We start from the raw sequence: 16,621 nt of genomic DNA, 5'->3' as shown, positions 1-16,621 counted from the left end.
GCACTAAATGCGGAGAATTGTAGGCAAATGGTGGTAGTATTTGAACAGCTTCCTTGCATTTACAGAACCAAATTAGATCGACTAAAATAGCTAAGCATAGCAAATGTACTGTTCCTGGGGAAGTTGAGAATATTTGCCTGCTTTCAAATTGCATCATTTTATTTTTATAGAACTCCCCAGAAAGCTTAGCCACATAATGTCGAAAGGACTGGGGGTTTTTCTTGGTAAGGAAATTGTATACAAAGGCTTTCTCTCGCCTTAGCCTCTCCTATCCAAATATGTGGATACTTGAGTTCACTTATCTTTTCCATTATGGCTTCCAATGTATCCAGCCATTCCCCCTCTTGCCTCACAATAGAAAGTGTTTTAAGTTGTAAGACTCCAATTGAGAAGATGGATAGCAGTTTTAAGCGTTTTAACTGCGAACAGGCGTGCAGCTCAACCTCAAACGACAAACCAGCTCAAAATCAGATAGTCTAAGAAGTTGTGTGCAAAACGTTTCAATAAGCTCTTGTAAATGGCCATCAAAATGGCTTTGATTTGGATACTAAAAATGAAATCCTATATGAATCTAGTCCGCAGTAAGCCCTGTTGAGTTCAATCGGACTTACTCCCAGGTAAGTGTGTATAGGATTGTATTTTTAGGATAGGGGTTAACTTAAGGAAGACCATGGAAGGAAAGTTTGCTGTCCCCTTTTCCCCACAGCAGATACCTGCACTACCAAGAAGCTTCTCCAGGAGTGAGGTGGTCATGGGACCCTTCTGAATAATGTGGGGTGAAACACAGGTGGTGCTGAGAGTGGTAGCAATTGCATCAAGAACCTAAGAGCCCTGATGTGGATGAGGCCAGAGAACCTTCTAATCCAGCATCCTTTTCTCACAATGGGTATCCAATTGTGTATGGGAAACCTGCAAGCCAGGATCTGAGTGTAACCACACCTGGTATTAAGGCATACTGGCTTCAACAGTAGAAGAAGGGCAAAGCCATCCATATACCAGCCCTAGTTGGTAGCCATGAAATTGCTTCTTCAGCTAATGTACTGCACAATCCTATGCCTTGCTATTTGAGTGTAAGCAGTGCTTTGTTTCTAGAAAAATAGATGCCGGTACTCACCGTGAAGTTGTTACAGTAAGTGTCACACATTTTAACACCAACCAAAAAAATTAGGCGCTGGTACTGCGTACCCTTGAGTACCCCCTGTAAAAAATGCACTAGCTGTAAGTCCTATTGAGTTCAATGAGATTTACTTCCAAGTAACAGTGTATTGGGTTGTAGCATTAGGTGTCAACCAAACCACTCAGCAAAAGCAATATTTCCAGCCTTCTGTAAAACGGAAATACCGTATTTTTCGCTCTATAAGACGCACCAGACCACAAGACGCACCTAGTTTTTGGAGGAGGAAAACAAGAAAAAAAATATTCTGAATCTCAGAAGCCAGAACAGCAAGAGGGATCGCTGCACAGCGAAAGCAGCAATCCCTCTTGCTGTTCTGGCTTCTGGGATAGCCGCGCAGCCTGCATTCGCTCCTTAAGACGCATACACATTTCCCCTTACTTTTTAGGAGGGAAAAAGTGAGTCTTATAGAGCAAAAAATATGGTAATCATGTTTTCATTGTTCAGTGTGAGGATGATTAAGTGATAGTTGCAAGGTACCTACACATTGAAAGATATGTAATAAAAACAACAAATGCAATGGGGGTGGTGGAAGAGATCAACTTTTCTTCCTCCTGATTTGTCAAAATAAATTTGCTCCGAAGAGTCAGTTGGGGGTGTATTCAATCCTTCCTTGGTGGATCTGCTAGATTCCATCTGGTTTTTTCTAAATGCCCCTCCAAGTGTTGCAAGTCTTTGCATCTTGCAGAGTTCGAGGAGCCCAGAAGAAGGTGGGGTCATCGAACCACCAACCTCTACACACTTCTAGAGAAACAACAAAGCAGCAAAATGGCAGCAAGCCAAGCCAGCATTCAAGCCTTGTCTTGCATAAGGAACATTAGAAATAAAAATATATTCCGGGCAAGAGTCAAATGGATCTGCAGAAATGTTCCTTTCTCCAAGAGATGGCAATCACTCAGGTGGTGAGAGATACACCTAATGTTCAGCACTGAAATTCTAGTATCTTGTATTCAGTGGCAGCTGTCCTTGACATAACAGAGCAATGATTGCTACAAATCATATGTAGGGAATCTTCCTTCCCTATGAGCAATAAAACAGGCCAGAACTTACAAACCTAGGTATGCAGAATAGAGTATGGAGGAGCATGCCAACGAACCTCGGACATTCGTGCCCATAACATGTTGTTTAATCTGCCATTCATATGCCCACACAAAATTTACCTTTTTTTTTAGACCAGAGAAAATACACAACTGAGATATACGGTATGTACATAAGTAGCCAGAAACAGAACTTGTGCTGTGGAGCTGTTGAGCTCCAAGCTTGCTGTCAATTATCTTCAAGAGGCCAAAGCAGAAGAGAAATTACTAAGCATTCTTTTGCAGAATTGCCAGTGCTGCTTTGCTATTCCCCCCACCCCACAGTGCCGCAGAAGAAATAGAAGCTAAGTCGTTTATATGCAGCAGTGCTGATGACAACTAAATTTAATTAATCTGAAACTTTAATTAAGTTTATATGAAACAGTAAAAATGGAGGTAATGAAATATTGTTTGGTCCCTTGATTTGTTTGATTTCATTTTATTGATTTGCATGCAGTGATTTATAGGGAATCAGCAGTTCTGGCAAGAAGCTGTACAATAAATCAAAGCCGGATGAGGCAAACGGGAAGTTAATATAACATTAAATAATTGGAAATGTTTCTCATTCTATAAAAAATAGGGCACAAGGATACTGAAGCATGTGACAAAGTGGGTCTTCCATCATGCTGCTACCGGTATGTTACTACATTATCGGAGCAAAAATGTTGATGTTTTCAACACATTACAGAGCAGCGCAAATGTGTTCTGGTGTGATATGTAGCAGGAGGAAAGCACCTTTGTCAAGCAGAAGCCTGTGGTTCAAAACAGTGAAATGTGACTCATGTTACTAATCCTTCTACCCTAGACCTAAGCAAAAACAAATTGGGTATTATGTAAGATTATCACCCTGATTTTCAGCACATTTACCGGTAATTGTATAAGTTCATTTCTGGTGTCAGATGAGAAGAAGCCCCTTGGTATAATAATTGGGGAAATGGCATCCACTCTGGATAGTTCTCTTATTTCGGATTGACTTGTTTGTCTGGGTCAAAAAACAGTTTAAAAATAATCAGCCACAATGAATGTGGCAAATGTATGGGATAAATATTTTAAATTTGAGGTGTGAATGTCCTATTTTGGCAAGAGGGCCATGGTAAGGTGTTGGAGACGAAGGGGGATTGCAGTCTGTTTAATTGGAGGGTGAGCCTGCAATGTTCTAACAGGCAAGACGCTGCTATTGAAAACACCTGTTCTGTGATTTGTTCTCCCCCTTTACTTGTAACACCTGGTAATTTAGCTGTGTGATATGATACCATTACTATACTGCGAGTTTCTCCACCCCTTTGAAGGAAACTCAAAATGTGATGGCATTTGATTGCATAGTGATTTCTTCCCGACATTACAAAGGGGCGCCATTTATAGTGCCATCCCCGAACCTGTTTTTCAGCTGGCTTTTGTTTCTGCATGCATTTTTCAAGGTGACATTAGGGTAATTCCCATGTTGGCAGAGGAAGAAGCTACAGCACGATTCCTCAGTGTGTGACCATGGATTTCTACTCCTATTCAGTTCCTACAACAGGCAGAAACCAAGCTGTAGAGTTCCTAAGCCACAAAAAAGTAACATTGGAATGGTCCTTAAATGTGTCAGATTGTTGGAAAACTGCTCCCCAGACCGCTTCCGTCCCTCGGTCATGGCCGTGCCCCTGCTTTCGCTGTGAGAGAATGAAAACAGTAGAACCAAACCCAGCTGTGATGCCTCCGAAGCCATAACACTGAATCATACTCATCAAAGTGCTTAGGGCTGCAGATGCAAAAGCCAAGCATTCACCTTATATCAAAGGCATTCAGTTGGCAGGTGAATCAATATCCTTTCTAGAGGCAGCGCTGCAGATGAATCAACAGTTTCCCTTCATCTTTGCCATGTGAAAATATTGCCGGTTATCGCTTTCAGTGCACTCCCTATGTAATTATTGACCTTCACCCCTATTTTACTGGCCCAACCCTTCTTCTAAAAATAGCTGAAGTGACCACTAACTCAACTTTATTGTGTTTTGACAGCAGGTTTGTTGACTGAAATTAATCAATGATCACAAACTACCCATTAGTAAGCTTCTTTGATTTGGTGGTTTATTTGGAAGTAAAAACCAGCATCAACACTGACTTCAGGGCTAGAATAACAGGTTGAAATTGAAAAAGACATCCTGGGTCAGATAAGCATGCATGAAGGTAGAGCTGTAGATACAGATACACAGCAAACTGGTTTTGATTTCAGGGAGAATACCTTCATCCACCTGAACATGAAATGTGAAGCTGTATTGACGTGGTTAATGATCCTGGTTTCTGTCTGTATATTTCCTCAGTGTTTCCTATGACATATAAGTATCTCGTTACCTGAAAAGTTGATATTGCCTATCAGCCATGATGATCACTGCAGATGGTGACAGCAGTCACGAAATTAAAAGACGCCTGCTCCTTGGGAGAAAGGCGATGGCAAACCTAGACAGCATATTAAAAAGCAGAGACATCACCTTGCCAACAAAGGTCCGTATAGTAAAAGCTATGGTTTTCCCGGTAGTGATGTATGGAAGTGAGAGCTGGACCATAAAGAAGGCTGATCGCCGAAGAATTGATGCTTTTGAATTATGGTGCTGGAGGAGACTCTTGAGAGTCCCATGGACTGCAAGAAGATCAAACCTATCCATTCTTAAGGAAATCAGCCCTGAGTGCTCACTGGAAGGACAGATCCTGAAGCTGAGGCTCCAATACTTTGGCCTCATGAGAAGAGAAGACTCCCTGGAAAAGACCCTGATGTTGGGAAAGATGGAGGGCACAAGGAGAAGGGGACGACAGAGGACGAGATGGTTGGAGTGTTCTCGAAGCTACAAACATGAGTCTGACCAAACTGCTGGAGGCAGTGGAAGACAGGAGTGCCTGGCATGCTCTGGTCCATGGGGTCGCAAAGAGTCGGACACGACTAAACGACTAAACAACAACAACAAATTAGCCATGATGACTATGGTTGAAGGCAGTAACCCTTCTTGACAGCAGTTGCTGGAAGCCACAGTGAATGGGTGAGTGCTTTGTGTTCCGGTCCTGCTTGCCCGTTTCCCACAGACATCTTGTTGACCAAAGTGAGGATCGGATGCTGGACTAGTTGGACCATTGGCTTCTTCCAGCAGGATCTTCTTATATTCTTATGATTGGCAGTAACTTCCCAGCACAGGTCTTTATCATCACCTGACACATTACCCCTTTTAATTTTATTTTCCTATTTTTGGGGGCTGGAGATATCATGGATGGAACCTGAGACCTTCTGCCTGCCATACATAGGCTCTATCTGTGAGACATGGCCCTTCATTATAGTCTTCCCAAGAGAAGCTACATTGGAAGTTTAATTAAATACTAGCATTACTGATTCCTACTAATCATCCATATGTGCATGTTATAACTGAGTTAGGAATTATAGGCCATGAATATTCCACTGAGAATTAAAGGGGAATGAAGAACAGAGAACAAAATATTGTGTTCCCCCTTTTTCCTCCAGCCCTCCGCCTGCATGTAACACGTCAGATACTGCAGTCAGAAACATGCATACAGGCTTCTGATGAAACCCCAGAGGATTTGCAAGTTCAGTAGCAGCAAATGCTGTTGTTTTCTTCACCATCTCGCTCATTTAAGATACTCCCTCAAGCAGTTAATAGTGTGTGTTTGTTTTGATGATTAACGTTTATGCCATTTAAATTATTTGGTTGGCAGGTAAAAGCTGCTGTCTTTGTGCACTCAAGAGTGCAAAGGCAATAGTACAAATCAAATGAGATGTGGAAAAAGTTTATCTTTTGTTTTGCGAAAATGTTCATTAGCAATGGCTGGATTCCTTTTGCACTTTAATAGAATTTCCTACTCGGTTTTCAAAATGAAACGTAAAACTTTCTTTGCCGTTGAAAATGTACCTCCCATAACACAGATATTATCATAACACAAACAATGCAAAATATGGAAATGATGGGGTGAGGCCTAAACAGCCTTGGTCCTGTATACCTGAAGGAGCATCTCCATCCCCATCGTTCAGCCCGGACACTGAGATCCAGCGCCAAGGGCCTTCTGGCGGTTCCCTCATTGCGAGAAGTGAGGTTACAGGGAACCAGGCAGAGGGCCTTTTCGGTAGTGGCAACTGCCCTGTGGAATGCCCTCCCATCAGATGTCAAAGAAATAAACAACTATCTGGCGTTTAGAAGACACCTGAAGGCAGCCCTCTTTAGGGAAGTTTTTAATATTTAATGCTGTATCGTTTTTAACACTTGATTGGAAGCCGCCCAGAGTGGCTGGGAAAACTCTGGCTGGGGAAACTCAGCCAGATGGGCGGGGTATAAATAATAAATAAATTATTATTATTATTATTATTCACGACCAGGGGACCAAACGTGGCCCTCCAGATCTCTCTGTCCAACCCTTGGGCACATCCCTCACCGGGACCTTGCTTCACACTGGCCGTACATGTTTTGGCTTAGCTGGAATGTGTCCTTGAACGCTGATGATGACTTTTGCCAGGATGGAGATTAGAGAGGGATATGTGTGTGCAGGCACTAGTCTCCTGTACAAGATTAAAATCTTATATTCCCTGCCCCATCCACTTTTGGCTCCATCCACCACTTCCACATGGCACATTGCCCAGTAGGGAATGGAGCCCTGAGGCTGAAAGTGAAAGCTGCACAAAATGCTCTAGTTTTGATATTTCCTTCAAAAGTAGCACATTCAACATGACTTACTGAAAGGCTGACATTCTTTCAGTGCCGCCTGGCACCTTTTTGTTCTTCTGACGGTTGCTTGATTCTTCCTGGCACCATTTTCCTTCTTTGCTTCCACTGTCAGCGGCTTCGCCAAGCTATGTTGCTAGCTAATCTGGATTTTGCTGTGCCAAAATTTGAGTGCGGCGACAGACCTGGATTTTCTTTAAATAACATGTCAGAGGTGGTGTCATCACACAACCTGCAAAACAAGATGGATTTAACCATTATTAATTGATCTTAGCCAAAATGCCAAGCAGTGATTGATTTAATTATTTTTAGTTAACTAATTTATACCCTACTTGCCAGTCAAAGAAAGGCCTCTGTAAACATTAAAAAATAAAGTAGGATACAGGTATCAAAATAATAAGCCAAGTAATAAGATTTGAAACAACCAGTCAGATAAAACAACAGGAAGAAGCGTCATGAAAAGCAGACACTTCCATTAAAACAGGTAATTGAAGCCTTCGGGGGGGGGGGAGGATCCTTTTAAATATTTAATTATATCAGTATATGCAGGTCACTTTCTATGGGATTAGCCCTCCACCTTCCAATGTGACTCACAATGTATTTAAAAATATAAAATTGATCAAACATTTTAAAGCCACAATCTTAATAATCCTGGAAGTGCTACTGCCTAACACCAGGAATATATATTTTGCACTTGGTGTGATGATAGGATAGCTGGGGACAGAAACAATTTCTGAAAATACAGGAAACCTTCCCTCCAATAGCTATACCAGTGGAGGACACATGGGGCACCGCTGCACCAAGTTCAGTCCAAGGGGTTTTTTGTGTAGGCCCCCCCATATAGATAGATAGATAGATAGATAGATAGATAGATAGATAGATAGATAGTAGGTAGATAGATAAAGATACATAGATATATTAGGCTGTCATTAGACTGAGATAATGAAAGCTGTTTGTGTTTCTTTCTAAGCCTTTCAGACATGGGTCCTTCTTTAGCTCAGCCCTTGAAGAATGTAAAAATAAAGTAATTTAAAGTTTACTTTTCTAAATCCCAGAGGATGAGAGATCTTACAGAACCCAGTGCAGAAGGGGGTAGCTTAACAGCTGTGCAATCATGGGAAGATTTCAGTGAGAAATTTTAGAGAAAAGCCTCTTTTTTTTTAAGCCAATGAATACAAATGCCAACGGACAATTTGTGTACGGCTGTGGGGGTAGGGGTGGGAATGAAGGCTATGGACACACATAAATTTGCAAATAAACATTAATAACAACAATCTGACATAGCCAGTTATGTAAGAACTTGAGTAGAACATTGGGTTTCAGGGCATATGCAGACCCGCTTTTAGGAAAGAGGTTGTGAAAGGAGCATCTTTGGATTCCTGTTTTGGGTGGTTCAAAGTGCTGGGATGATGCCTTACAGAGTCATGGGAATCCAAGCCAGCCTCTGACTGGAGATGAATTGTAATTTGGTCCAATGGGGAGAAAATATTCATATCTGATGTAAAGGGTATTGATGGATAGCCAACCAGAAATGTACTTAGTCTTTAACTTTCATTACAGAAGAACTTGCACTTTCAGACCAGTTGAGTTATTGGGGGGGGGGATTGATTAAACTCAGAATATGCATTGGAGGTAAAGACCCAGGGTACTGCTTATTCAGCATGAGTGCCAGATCCAAGATGCTGCAGATGGTACTGTTGTTCTGCATAAAAATATGTAGGGTGGGTTTGTCACAGTAGACCTCTATGTCTCAGGTCCAATCCTTCCTTCATTCAAGATTAAATCTTGATGACTGAGAGAATTTGTATTTTATTGGAATTTTTCGCAACTTACATTGGCCACCTTCAAAGTAATTAACAAGATCTGCTAATCACCTGGTGCAGGTAATTTGGAACAGCCTATCCATAGTTATTAAGTGTCTTTCCTTCCTCCCAGTCCTAATGTCCCCCTTCCCCAATCTGTCAAATATTGATCTTCTGGACTTGTCTTCCTTCTCCTGTGCCAACACATTTTCATTCAATTGTCAGCTATGTGCTCGGTGCAACATCATCAAATTAAATGGCCATGAAGGCAAATGGAGGGCAAATGAAAACAGTGATAGAATGATAGAATTGTAGAGTTGGAAGGACCACAAGGGTCATCTAGTCCAACCCCCTGCAATGCAGGAATCTTTTGCCCAGTATGGGGCTTGAACCCATGATCCCAAGAAGAAGAGTCTTTTGTCCTACAAGCTGATTGCAAAGAAGAGGAAGACTGGGAATAGCAACTCATAGAATAGAATTAAAGCAGTTATCACTTTTTAAGCTCAGCAGACACTTTCCAACACAAGAAAAAACGGGTTGGGAAACAGTTGGGTTTCCCCCCTTTTTCTCAGCCCTATTTTAAACACAGTGACCCCATGATTGCTATTGCTGCTATTGCAGTTTAGTTGTATTACTTAGAGAACTGGTGTAATAGTCTATGACGGACCGGAACTATAAAACCTGAAACTTCCCTATCTGGATTGTTCCAAGACACCTTTCCTGCTGTAATTCAATCAGATAAAGGGAAAAGATAGAAACAAAAACATTGCTTTTTCACACCTCATTTACTTTACGGTTACAGTAGGAGAGCTCATTGACATAAAATGTAAGATGCCCTGTTATCTTCCTCCCTTGCTGGTGTCCTCCCAATGGAACAGAAAACAATGTTCATTAAAAGAGTAGACTGATTCGCCAAGATAATTTTAAATTATTGCTCTCAGCACTTCTTTTATGCTCATAGCCCATCCCCTGTGGGTTGAGGAGATGCTCGCAGGTGGGAGGGGTATAACTCACTCCAGTTTCTGAATGCAAATGATTAATTCTGTTGCTGAAAGAGATGGCATGAACTACTGATGTGCTAATGAAAAATGAAAATCTGCATGGATATGAGAGGCACAAGGAGTATTTGTTTCCTGGGAGCAATGTGTAACCAAGGATGACCTATGGCACTTTGCCTTAGTGAAGTCTGAGCAGAAGAGCTGGTACAAACTCAGAGTGCCAGAAAGTGGTATGTAGGGTTCCAGTTTAAATATGGGATTCTGTAAATACTGATCTGAGCAGACAAGGGTATACAGCAACTAAGCGTTCTGGTTCCTTTGCTTTGTGGTAGATGAAAGAAAATCATTAATAAATTGAACAGTTGTACCTACAGGCAACCTTGTTGTTATCTTAAGGGTGAGGGAAGTGAGTGTAATGGCAAACCTCTGCTTTTGTAGTGAAGACACATCAGACTTTTAAATGACATCTTCAAAGGCAGGGAAGGCAAATCTTGGAGGTATATTTGCAACTTCACTGAAGCCGTCCAGCGCTTTCCTGATCCTGATTTTAGACTGGTTGGTGTTCAGACTCTGACAGCACATGCTTTCTTCGGTGCTCTTTGTGCTTACTCATCAAAGTCAATTTCCTGATTGTGTTTGAATGAAGAATTTATTTGTTTGACCTTGTATTCTTTGGGATCACAGTGTAATCCCTGCTCAACACACTGTTCTGGCTTTGAGCTTCAACTACTGCCAATTGTAAATCATTTACTACTGAGAAAGTTCAGCTTAAATCTGCTTTGATCTGAAGTATTAAAGTCTCTCAAGATTATCATGTTACTGTGCAATAAATTTCCAGTTGCTATAAGGAACCTACACATCTTGTCCCAAGGATTCATGCTGTTAACCTATGTTTTCCATTATACAGGATGCAGCATGGGTCCTTGTCTGCCTAGAGGCAGGCAGAATCACTTATACCATGACCAAATACATGCAGGCTGGGCAGGCCTTGCTCCTCAAAGGCAATGAGCAGCATCAGCAGCCCCAACCTCTCCCTTTCTCTATATGTGAAAGAAATTCTGCTCCTTGGTCACAAGCGGAGAGCCAAGGTTTTGGCTTCAGCATGGCCATTACAAACTTCCTGGCCCAGCTTCTGTAGAAGAGCTGCTTGTTATTGCTATGAACAGAAATTAAGCACTGAACGACAAGGCTGAGCAGGAATTTTACTCATATGTACAACGGAGACTTGGAGTTGTAGAGGTTTTGCTTTCCTAGTAGCAATACTGCAGTTAGGAACTAATGAAGATATAATTTGTCACAACTTCTATTGCAATCAGGGGAGGCTTTGGTCTGCGTCTACAGGGGGGATGGGCACTCAGGGGTATCAGGCTGTTGCATTTGTGGTCTCAACCCCAGTTCGAGAGCTGGTATGGCCATCATATTTCCGGGGAAAGAACAGATTTTATGGGTCTGTCCAGCCCTATTCCTCTCCATGTCCCCAAGCCCCACAGCCTTGGTGAGTGAGTCTCCCAGTGCCTCTGTCCTTCTCCTCAAAGTGCTCACCAGTTCAGTCTCAGGACCAACACGTAGCTTTAAAAGGGGAAAAATATTCTTATGTGGCAAAAAAATAAATATTTGGCAAGCAGAAACCTCTCATGTTGTATCAAGGGTGGAATGACGAGTGCTGGACTGATTGACTGTGTCTAGAGGAGCTGGAGCCTGGCCATAAATAGCTCACTCAACAAAGCTTCTACCATGACACCATATGGCCTTACAGCCAGCCCTGTCCCATCTCTTGGCATGAGGCCAACGGGAGAATTGGTCCTCTCCCACTTTGTTTAAAGAAAGAGAGAAAAAGCAGAAGGGCTGTCCATCTATGGGAAGACTGCTCCTTCTTTCACTGCTACTGCAAGGACATTTTTTTAATGCCACCTGGATGAGTGGGGTTTTTTGAGGTGGGATGGGCAGAAGGGCTTGTTTACGCACACAGCCTGAAAGACCAGAGGCTTGCTTCCAAATGAATGATTTAACAGCTATATCTGGATTGCATATTAACTTTTGCGTGTGTGTGTGTGATTTTAATAGACACGCACATGCCCCCTGGAAACAGCCAGGCTAAACTGTCAAGCAGCCAGTCACTTTCAATCAGCTAGATGGCATCTCACAGCCTCTTGCTCCAGGGAAAGACCTCGTTCAAAACAAGGCACATCTAGTGGGATGCAAAGTGCGCTGAAGAGACTAAGTAAAAGACAGAGCCATGATTGAGCTGCACTTGAGATGGGTTGGTAGGCAATGGATGCGTATGCCCGACATCTCAATTTTTATTAGTTAAGGCAGGCATCTGTTTTGAAAACAGGAATTTTTGTTTTGTGATGTACTAAAACCTCAAATTGCCCTGTGGTGTTTTGCAGAGGGCAGGATGATTCTTACCGATGCTGAGGATGATTAGTTGGGCACATAACTGGCAAACTCTGACAACAGAGGGAGGAGATGATATAAATATACATATTAAGATCTCTGGAGATGGTATATCTGCAAGCATTCTGATAAGGCAACAGGCTGACTGAGTGTTCCTTCTGATGCCAAAATTAGTTTACTGATGTACCTCTCACATTTGTGCCTGCAAAGCATTATGCTGCTGCCTCCAAGGCATGTCACTGGTAGCAACCTCCCGAAAGAAGCAAATTGCACATGATTTTTGAAAAGCGGGAAAGAGGGCAGGTTGATTGTCCCACTGGCATGGTAAAGTAATTAGACCCTAGGTCTGGAATGCTATTGTTTTACTGCAGCAGCAAAGAGAATGCCAACTGTCTTTATCTGTATAGCATAAGAAAACACTATATTTGATTTGGTAAACAGGTTGATCCAGTGATCTCTGTATTTGGCTCCCATAGGTGCAGCACCCTCTCATGACCACAAGGACAACCTCATTCATGTTGACGGATGAAGGGGCTATTTGATTGCAGAGAAAGGCATGAATGGAGCTTCTGCTTCCGTAGAAATGAATGGGAAAACAACACATCCATTGATACTCACTCTCTGCCACTAATTGTGTGAGCATGGGTTTTTGGATTATGGCAACTTTCTTTTTTATCCCTAGAATTTGAAACTCATTCAGAAGCAACTTTTGATTAATTTCATTGATTAAACTGGAGCTAATTCAAATGTAACCCTCCTTCCAAGTAACAAATATTGTAACAAAGTATTTATACTACAATCTGTACCCATTAGGGAAATCATGAATGAAAAGCTAATAAAATTTATATTTATTCACATTTTATGAAAAGCAAGAGCAACTGAAATATGCAATGCCCCAAGTAGTGTTTGACTGTTTGTATTATTATTTTGATCTTACCCTCTTGGGATTTTTATTATTATGATTATAAGTCGTGTTTCATTAATGACATTTCAGGCTTCGCTAAGTCTGTAGGGGAGAACTTAGCAATATAGTAGCTAGCAGATATAAGAAGGAAAGTAAATGGATAAATGAAGATCCCATGTTGTACAATATCTACTGAAAAATGTCCGATCTTTACGAGCACTTTCCAGCTTTATGCAATATAACATTCACCGTATCAAATTAACTAAGAGCATGATCCTAGTGTATTCATGGTGCGTTACATAAAGCGCTATATAAACAGTTTATTTCAATGTTATTTAAAACTTGTTTGCACATTGTGCTTTAATTAGTGCTGCTGCTTGAGTCCATCATGGAATGCCATAATATGTGAATAGTTAAACTGGGATAGTCCGATTACTGCAAATTAGAAGAGGCTACTGATTTCGTTCATTGCCCTACTGTGGTCGCGAATGCCATTCCTAATATAGCTATGGGATCTTGGGAACTGATTAACGCAAAGCACCAATATATTGCAGATGTGTGCCTGGAGGCTTGTTTCGCTACCTCATAGTAATGAAGGAACCTTCTCTTAAGCATTGCAACTAGTGAATCAGCAAACTTGGGTTCAATGGGATTTATTTATGGGTGATCTACAAGTGAAGAAACAAAACCTGGCACAGGCAGTGTTTTCCTTTTCTGGTAAAAAGTCAGGTGCCGGTACATATCTTCATAAAAATGCCATGGGTGCTGGGGGGGGGGAGCAAAAAAGAGGTGACAGTACTGCATACTGGCGAACACCATCACACACAAAAACCACTGGGTATAGGTTTTCTGGGATTGTACTTCTACAGAAGACACAGATGAGTTTTCATAACTGAATAATGTCCATGTATACAATATGTGCAGAACAGTCCATATAAACATAATGCCAAGGTTGCAGGTTTGATCCCCATACGGGACAGCTGTATATTCCTGCATTGCATTGCAGGTTGGACTAGATGATTCTCAGGGTACCTTCCAAATCTACAATTCTATGATAGCACATCATGTACATTGTCCTGAGTACAGCTTTCCCTTTATATACCAATTATTTGGAAGAGTTCTATGTGGCTAGGGAAACAATTCAGTGATGTGGTCCTTTAGCTATTTTCTGAAGTAGTGGCACATGGTCTATGGCTCTTACTCAAAACTTGGACCTTCTGTGCTCTACCCCTGAGCTATGGCCCATTCCCTAAGCCTGGCGTGCCTTATCAAAGTAATATTTGATTTCCAACAACAGTAGTGAGATTTACAAATGTGCCTTGAGACCACAGAATTGCAACAACTGGCATTTATAATGTATTAAGCAGACAAAATGGCAAACAGCTGTTGCCCTAATTTCCCATGTACTGCAATGCAGAGTAGTCCACCCACACGTCCATCATATTTTTGTATAAACCTGCTTTCATTCTACTAAAAAGACACACAACTCAATAGAGTAATGTACAAATATTATAAATGCCAACATGTAAATAATAATCTATGTTCTGGCCACTGAAGAAATGTACACATATCCTTAGTCCTGAATGAAAAACAAAATGGAGCCTCTAACATATATTTTATACCACTTCAACTTTTCTGGCTTCCCTCAAAGAATCCTTGAAATAGTAGTAAGGTGCAGACAATTCTCAGAGATTCCTAACCACCAGCAGTGCTTGCAGAACTACATTTTCCAGGGTTATCTGAGAATTGTAGGCCATGAATTAATAACTGATTCTTAAACTAGTTTAGACCAAACTAAATAATTCAATTTAGCTCATTCCATTTTCATGGTATCAGCCTGTAGCTACCAATGTGAAAAGGTTCTTTGCAAATGCTTTACGGCACTCTCTGCACTAACAATTTTGCAAATTCACAGAACAGCCTTTCTCACAACATAACAGAAATGGCAATATCCAGGGAAAGTGCTTGGAAGGACTGGGAGATATCCTTAAAATATTAGCACATCTGAATGATGCTGAGTGTAGTCATTGAAATAGGTTTGGGGGTTGAGTCCTGTCTAAAAAACCCAAACCCTGTTTATGCATTAAGATAACTTCAGAAATGAAAAGTTTGCAATTAATCTTTCTTTTGTTTACATTGCCGTTTGCTTTCAGAGCTATAGGAACAATTAATGCACTATAACTTTTAACCTTAGTGGATATCTGTATAATTATGGTAAAAATGGATACCAGTCTAGTCGTTGAAATCTGACCTACTTGCTCTAGGTGTGACGTTGGCTCTTGATATTTATAACTCCAATATGAGATGCAGAATTTAATGGTGTTATGCCAAGTTCTACCCACTTAGGAACTGGTCCTTTGAGTACACTGTCATCTAAATCAATCACCATTATTGGACTCATTTACGATGAGCTTGCCCTCAATCTATACTCTTTCGGCAGCAATGTCACACAGAGCAGGCAGAAGACAGAGGGGACCGTTGACATTTTAAAGGGACTGTGCTGTGATGTCCCATCAGATTTCTTCATACACCTGAATCTCATTTTCCATGCACCAGAAGCTCTTTCAATTACAGGCTTAGCAGATGATGTACTGCATTATAATGATGGTCTTCTGGAGTTTAGGGATGTGGGGCAGGAGGGGCTTGGTAACTACAGTGATTTCTTAAAAGGGGGAATCTATGCTGTCAAATAAAGAAGGGAGAAATGTTATGATTTCAACATTGAAAAGGGGTCCTGAATGAGCATAGTAATGTTCACAGTTCATGCATATGGAACAGAACAGAACAAAACAAAACCTAGCCAGAACAGTGACTCTGAAAGTAAAGACTTGGCCCACTTTGTGACACAGAGTAAATCACAAACTCCAGAAACCTCACAAACAGCCATATTGAAGGCTTGCTGAGCCAGAACAAGAGGTTTGTGAACAAGTATACTAGTGCAGCATCACAAAACATGGATCTTTTCAACATTTTCATCATGGTGCCGCAGGCCTCTGTACAGCCACAGAACTGTTCGAATTTTGACAAAACTGGAAGACCCACAGGAAGGCAGAGAACACAACCATTAAAATATTGCTACCTCTTCTGCTGCACTTAGTACTTGTGCTGGTCAATTCTCCCTGCCAGCCATCTCCATAAATTCATGAGAAAAAGAAATTGTTTGAAATAACGTTGAAAGGGAAGAGAAAATTTTGGTGAAAACCTCATGGGTGGGAAAGGGATGCAGAGTTTTTGTTGTGCTTACCATACTTTTGAGGCAACCAAGGGCTGTTTGTGATGTCATTTCTTTCATGCTGAAAATTATCTCATCAATGGTCCACTCTGCCACCTTACGGCATACCTGCACGTCAATCAAAGCCCAGGGCAACACATTGTGACATAAATAATTCCATGGGGCTTTACACAGATATGCACAGCTGGGGAGGCTGCAGAGTGCTGGAGAAGTGTTTACAGCAAAGAAAAACACATGCACCATCCTTGGCAACCTCACAACAATTGCCTAAGCTCATAAACCTGCAGCCACCAAAATTATATATAAATAAGCAAAATGGAAGCCTCTCTTGCAGAGGAATAAAT

The 16,621-nt window shown here is 41.4% G+C and overlaps 1 long non-coding RNA gene across 1 annotated transcript in view; it reads right to left on the bottom strand.

Moving 5' to 3' along the window:
- The window catches only part of LOC309519305, a 45,818-nt gene extending 29,561 nt beyond the window's left edge, over positions 1 to 16,257 (bottom strand). The window contains exons 1-2 of the long non-coding RNA XR_014213786.1: positions 16,125 to 16,257; positions 6,957 to 7,176 (exon numbers count right to left, since the gene is read on the bottom strand). This is a non-coding gene — a long non-coding RNA (uncharacterized lncRNA). The remainder of the gene's footprint in view (positions 1 to 6,956; positions 7,177 to 16,124) is intronic.
- Positions 16,258 to 16,621: the final 364 nt, after the last annotated feature.

Source organism: Podarcis vaucheri (genome assembly GCF_965113315.1).
Source record: "Podarcis vaucheri genome assembly, chromosome: 1".
Classification (NCBI taxonomy): domain Eukaryota; kingdom Metazoa; phylum Chordata; class Lepidosauria; order Squamata; family Lacertidae; genus Podarcis; species Podarcis vaucheri.
This window is presented reverse-complemented; position numbering and strand designations above follow the sequence as displayed.